Source organism: Priapulus caudatus, unplaced genomic scaffold (assembly GCF_000485595.1).
Source record: "Priapulus caudatus unplaced genomic scaffold, Priapulus_caudatus-5.0.1 Scaffold39, whole genome shotgun sequence".
Lineage (NCBI taxonomy): Eukaryota > Metazoa > Priapulida > Priapulimorpha > Priapulimorphida > Priapulidae > Priapulus > Priapulus caudatus.
In genome coordinates this window covers 478,040-485,486 of record NW_014577100.1, presented here as the reverse complement: position 1 = coordinate 485,486, position 7,447 = coordinate 478,040, and positions in this window count along the sequence as shown.

The following is a 7,447-nucleotide window of genomic DNA, read 5'->3' as shown; positions in this document are numbered from 1 at the left end:
AAGAGAGTAGAGAAACATTAAGACTTTTGGTAGTAAATAGATTTCGTATTTATTTAGCATTATATTTTATTGAAACGCTCCAAGTGCCTGTGTGCCTGTGTGCCTGTGTGCCTAGCGGGTGCGCCCGATCAAAAAATGGCGGGCAAATTAACTCTTGCCACAACGTCGTTACGTTGACCGTGGCGCGTTTGGTAGGGGATTGGCACGTTGCCACAACAGTGACAACACTGCGCCAATCGGTTATCACGAAAGGCTTGCTCTCAACATCGATGGGAAACGAGTGGAACAAGAGTTGGAGAGGTGCAGGGGGGACGAGATACACGTACGGGTGCGGGTAAACCAATGTGTACATTCGCGCCTGTAATTATGTCAATATTATAATTAACGTGGGTGATTATACCAAGCAACAACGTCAATCTCTCTATATTACGCTTCGCTCTCGCTCTCTCTCGCGCGCTCCCTCGCCAGCTCTATCGCCCTCCTCCCTACTCCCGGTTCCTGCCGGCTCTTCCCTATCGCTATATCAAATTCGGTTGGTTTTTATTATACATAGTATCAAGAGCGTATTATACGCTCTTGATAATTATATAATCGCAGCGCCAGCTAGCGAAAGGTAAATACGTCAGAAAGTCTACTGATGTAACTTTCCGTGGTTGAGTTGGGGTACCACTAGCTCTAGTACTATAGCCCGCGGATCGCTGCCGCAGGGCTATAGCACATTCTGCCATAATCTAAGCAAATGGTCCAACTGATGTGACCAAAAATTTATCCCCAAAACGTAAAATGATCGGGCTAGGGTACCACCAGGCTAGGGTACCAGCTAGGGTACCACCAGCTCGGTAGCCCTGGGGATTGGCGCGTGGAAAGCTTGGGGGTTACTATAGCGTAACCCTGGGGTCCGACCAGGCTGCGGGACTAACATCAATACTCTAGCGTATACTCACTCAATCTCTAGCGTCATTTCTTGGCGATATTAGCCATGTTGGTCCGTTGTCAGAAACATCATAAATTATTACGACTATCATACGTCTAAAATGTCACAACGCTTGCATGACACTTCACTTCAAAAGTCCCGACATTGTAGAATTATGACCTCATAACTACTTACAATGTTCCTGACAACGGGTCCCGGGTTTACACATGGTTGGGTGGCGTGTACACAAGCACTTGGAACATTTCAATAATAAAACGATGATAATTAAACACGATATGTATTTACTACCAAAGTCTTAATGTTTCTCTACTCTCTTTCGCTTATTATTGCCGATAACGATGGAAATCCCGTCAAATACTCTTTTGCAACACACAAGTAGGCCTACACCGCACGCACGCCGCTGTGCACAAACAACAAATTGTTGTTTGAACCACATTTACAAGGGAATTATCGGGACTAATAGGCGAAAATGAGTAGAGAAACATTAAGACGTTGGTAGTAAATACATTTCGTGTTTGTTTAGCATTATTTTATTACTGAAACGTCTCTGGGTGTGTACATGGTTGGGTAGCGGTGGGGGAGAGGTGTAATCAGCTATACGCTGTATCAAGAGCTAATAAACACCTTTTTTTACACAGGTGTTTATTAGCTCTTGGCTGTGTAATCATGGGGCTGGGCGGGACGTGATAACACTGCTGATGAGTTAAACGTGTTCATATCTCAACACCGATAGCTAAATATTCCACGATAACATAATTATAATTATTAGAAAGGGTATTCCAAGGTTAGGTCATCTATGTTATATTGCGTATACTCTGTACTCGCACGTGGGTTTCCTATATGTGCGTATAGCTGCTAATTTATGAAGAACGCATGAACGTCATGATCTGCGCTTCTTACTGCTGCACACACACGCACGCACGCACGCACGCACGCACGCACGCACGCACACACACACACACACACACATATATATATATATATATAGACAGAGAATATATTCGCGAACAAATGTAATTTAGCAATAAAATACGGCAAATATTGTGTCAATTCGCGTTTCATTTTTCGCCAAACACGACTGGACACATATAATTGCGACTAAACATAATTATCTTATTCCTTTCATATGCCAGCATTCGAGCACATTGTCTTTGAAATAGTAATTAATTCTATACGCATGCTATGGAGCGCTGTTCAGCATGTGGATGTATCCAATCTTAATTTAAAATACATGAGTCATACGCTAAGAGATCAGCGGTCGACGCAAAAATGAATCGACACATATGCGACACAGATTATGATTATTAATTAAAAAACAAATTGCACTCTCAATATGCAAAAACAAGGACAGTGAGTGCTAAAATCTGAATCTGCTGTATCCATCAAGAAGAAATAAACTGCAGAAAATATCTATTATTACTGTGTATGCGCTCTTTGATGCACATGTTTTAGCCGCTAGGAGATGAAGCCATGTATGAGCGAACGCATGCTAATAAACTTATGTTTTATTATTATTATTATTACTAATTATTATAATTATAATTATTTCGGGTTTTGATTTCATTTAGGCATCACAAGGAGAGTTTGTAATGACAGGATGCCAGATAGACAGTGTGTAGGTAAATACTGGTAAATGCAGGCGTATCAACGTCGCGTGATTCAAGGGTAATCACGGAACGTGAAGCGTGTCTATCAGGCACGATCACACAGCGTGAAGCAGGAATATACAGGTGTTATATCACGGGGCGTGAACAAGGCGTAACGCGTATGAATTCACGGCACGTGATTCGGGTATAACACAAACGCAACCATGTCGCGTGAAACAGATAAAACACACGTGTATTCACGCAGCGTGAAACAGACAAAACACGTGTATTCACGCAGCGTGAAACAGATAAAACACACGTGTATTCACGCAGCGTAAAAGTTAAAACAGATAAAACACACGTGTATTCACGCAGCGTGAGACAGATAAAACACACGTGTATTCACGCAGCGTGAAACAAGCAAAAACACACGTGTATTGTGTATTCACGCAGCATGAAACAAGCAAAACACACGTGTATTCACTCAGCGTAAACAGATAAAACGCACGTGAATTCACGCGGAGTGAAACAGACAAAACGCACGTGTATTCACTCAGCGTAAAACAGATAAAACGCACGTGAATTCACGCGGAGTGAAACAGACAAAACGCACGTGTATTCTCGCGGTGTTGATATGTCCCGCGGGAAGCATGGAGAGAGCAGAGCGCGCACTCACCTCACGGCGGCATAGTAATTGTAGTTGTGTAGATCGATCGCGTGGAAACCCATGCCATTCATCCTGCCCGCTGACTGCGATGCTGCTACTGTTGCCGACGATGCCACCGCCGCCGACGACGACGATGATAGTTACTCTAGCGATGCGGCTGTCGATGCCGGCACTGATGCTGACGCTGCCTGCGATGCTGGTACTGTTGCCGACGATGGCGCCGACGATGATGACGATGATGACGATGATAGTTACCTCTCCAACAACGCGGCTGTCGACACTGATGCTTCTGATGATGCTGTTGACGGTGGTGCTCAATAACAGTGATGCTGCTGGCGATGTTGCTGCTGTTGTTGTTATTGCTGTGAATTTTTGACGGTGTTGGTGTTCATTCCGCTCACAGGCACTTGAATAAATAAAAAAGAGGTAAATAAACACGAAATGTATTTACTACCAAAGTCTTAATGTTTCTCTACTCTCTTTAGCCTATTATTGCCGATAACCTCCTGTAAATGCCGTTCAAATGTTCCTCTGCAACACACGAGTACACCGCACGCACGCACAACAATAATAGCGTACAATAACTCGAATAATAACTCTAATAATAAGAGTAATAATAACTATTATTTTTGTTGTTTGTGCACAGTGGCGCGCGTGCGGTGTACTTGTGTGTTGCAGAAGAGCATTTGAACGGCATTTACAGGAAGTTATCGGCTATAATAGGCGAAATAGAGTAGAGAAACATGGTAGACTTTGTTAGTAAATACATTTCGTGTTTATTTACCTATTTGTTTTATTGAGACGTTCCAAGTGCCTGTGATTCCGCTACTGATGTCGATAGCGCTACTACCGTTGTTATTGCTGTTGTTGTTGCTGTAGTTGTTGCTGCTGCTCCGGTGGTTGTTGTTTCTGCTGCTCCCGCTGTTGTTGCTGCTGTTGTTGTTGTCGTCGTCGTTGCTGCTGTTGCTGTTGCTGTTGCTATTGCTATTGCTGCTGCTCCGGTTGTTGTTGTTTGCGCTGCCGCTGTTGTTGTTGTTGCTGATGCTGTTGTTGTTGCTGCTGCTTCCGCTGTTCTTGTTGTTTCTGTTGCTGCGGATGCTGTTGCGTGTGCTCGATCGGTCGCTCCGTGCTGCTCTCGTGCTCTCGTTCAGCGGCGCTCACTTAGCGTTGTTAGCAGACGATCATTCGCAGCGAATCCCAGCGATGCAAGCAAACATCCGCCGCTCTAAAGTCTGCATCAGCGGTCCAACGCGTCCGTCTGCCCCCCCTCTCTCTCCCGTCTCCGTCGTCCTCTCTCTTCTCGTTCTCTCTCGCTTCGTCGCTCTTCTCTCTCGCCGACGATATCTCTCTTCTCATCTCCCGCGACGCACTTCCCTCTCTCATCTCTCATCTTCTCTCTCCTCTCTCTCTCTCTCCTCTCTCTCTTGCTTCTCGCGCGCGCTCTCTATTCTTCTCTCTCTCCTATGTCTATTACTTCCTCAACTTTGCTGTACTTTCTCCCCTCTTTCTTTCTTTACTATCCGTACCTCGGTCTCGTCCTTTTCTCGCTGCCCGCTTATCCGCATCCTATACCCATGCTCCTGTATCTGTCTTTCTCATCTGTATCCCGTGTCTACCCCCCAAACCTGTGTTTCTCCTCTTCTCTTCCCTCTCCTCTAATCTACTCTCGGGACGCGTCTGCGAAGATAACTAAGGTGCTCGCCACGCTCCTCTCTGCGATCTGATGTCACCGCACGCACGTCACCGCGCCGCTGCCGTCACACACGCACGCCACATCACGCGCCAGTCACGCCCGCCGCCCGTCAAGTCCACACCGACTACTTTTCGCCGTCCGCCACGCTGCTGCTGCTTGCGTTGTCGCTGCTGCTGCTGGCTACTGGGGCTAACTTGCCGGTGCTGGCTGCGGCTGCTACTTACTTACTACTGCGTACTACCGCTCGCTAGCTGCTTGTTGCTGTCCCTCGTATCGCTGATCACGGAAGCCGCTATTAAACGCGCAACGCCGCCAACAGTCACACGACGACGGCGCGACCATCGTGACGCGATGACCAAGTCACGACGTCAAACGGCGGCAATATATATCCTTGTGCGTGTACTGCCGGTGAATCTCCTCGCGAATGTCTTTTTGAGCCGGTGTGTTCCATCTCCCTCGCTTGCACAGGCACTTGGAACGTCTCAATAAACACAATAATAAGTAAATAAACACGAAACAGCTCATTTACTACCAAACTCTTAATGTTCTCTCCTACTCTATTTCGCCCTTCTATGCCGATAATTACCGTAAATGCCGTTGTCGACAATGCTCATCTGCAGGGACCCTGCCCACACACACAAGTACACCCGCACGCACGCCCTGTCACCAACAACCATGAATCAGAGAGTCCTTCCTCTCTCTCTCTCTCTCTCTCTCTCTCTCTCTCTCTCTCTCTCACACACACACACACACATACACACACACACACGCACACACCTTTTGCTTTCTCTCTCGCTTTCGTCCTACCTCGCGCTCCCTCTTTCTCTCTCTCGCTCTCTTCCTCTTACACTCTCCCTCTGTTTATCGCAGGCGCGGTGCGCGCGCGCGTATCACTGTGCCGCGTACGTGTAATGACTGATGAGTGTTAGAGCTTCAGACGATGATCCCACCAGCGTACATGTGCGCTGTCTCCCACAGCCATAGCTAGACTGATCGCTCGCTCCCCCAACCCTTCCCGTTATACATAGGGGGCGAGCGTTGATGCAGTTGATATCCGTGACGTACGAATATATATATATATATAGGGGGTTAGGGTACCAGCCGGTGCGCTGCCCTGCATGGCAATAAGGTGAGAGGTCCCGTGATGTCTGCCGCTCAGGTGAGTGACGTCACGGGGCTTATCTACCAATCGTCTCGCCCGCACGGGATGCAGATGCGGCTGGGTCGACCCTAGGGTTCAGGAGGGATGAGGTGAATTAATAGTCGGAGATCGTTAGATAAGATTAGAGAGCTATTAGAGAGATCTGTTAATGATTTACTGTTGGGAGCGTCAACAGAGGGCGCTGCCGTGCCCGGAAAGTGTCGCCGTTATCGGAAATAGACAACAGGAGGAATTTCCGTACTAAGCACAATTTTTTTCTACTCGCCAAGCGCCGTAAAGAGTTACAAGGGAGATTTAATGACGAGGATGTGATTGTGTTATTACATAAGTTTGAAAACGCCGAGATATCTAGACTGTGGTAGCTGGGAGGGGGGCAGAGATACAGGTGGCCCTCAGGCTTGGGCAACGCCAATAGCGAACACTGCCGACGGACAAATACCCAGACCACGAACTGTTGTTGTACTGCGGCAGTTACTACTACTACTGGTGCTGCTGCTGATGCTGCTGCTACTGCTACTACTATTACTGCTGCCTAATGACAAAATTGTCATTATTAACCCCTGATATTATATATCACTCATGACTGGCTCCCATCCATCCATGGCAATTTTAGGCACATGTTATCGTATAAAGTAAGGACCCGACACAAAACCTCCCTATAACAAGAGCCGCAGAGCGACTGGGCTCATCTGAGGTGTGTTGCTACGGTTATGAACGTAAAATTTCAGTCGTGCGTAGTGACACATTTGTTAGACGCAGATATGCAGATACGCAGTTGCGTACACATCATTTAATTCAGCAACCTTCTGCATTCTGCATACCTCCCAAATCCCATTGGTTGATACAAATCGCGTGCCTGAAACTCCTGTTTTATGGTGCATTGTGACCCTAACCCTAACCCTATAAAAAAAAATTAATTGTAAAAATTATTTGTTGTTATTAAATTGTTGTAAATAATTCATGTAAATATTTGCGTTAATTGGGAAAAAATAGTTAAATGGATAAAGATAGAAAAATACAGAAAACATGTAAATAATAAAAATCTGATGGGATTCGATCCAACGACCTTTGAGCCGTAATCCTATGCTGTAACCGTTGGGCTATCCAGACTATTGGATAGAATATCAGAATATCCAGATTATTGGCTTTCTAGATTATGGATGTGCCATGAATATGAGAACACTGTGACATCATTGAGGCAGTTCAGGAATCGATGTTTAACCCTCCTATTGAGGGTCAAAAGGTTATCAGACACTTACTCTTCGCACGTCAGTGGAAAGCACATTTTATGGTCCTTTCAATAACGTGATAAAAATGGTAGGTCCGCGCTGAAACAAGAAAGTTTTTCACTCTGTCCGCCAGGCCATGTCCTCAGAAAATGTCTGATATCTGACCTTTCTCCCAC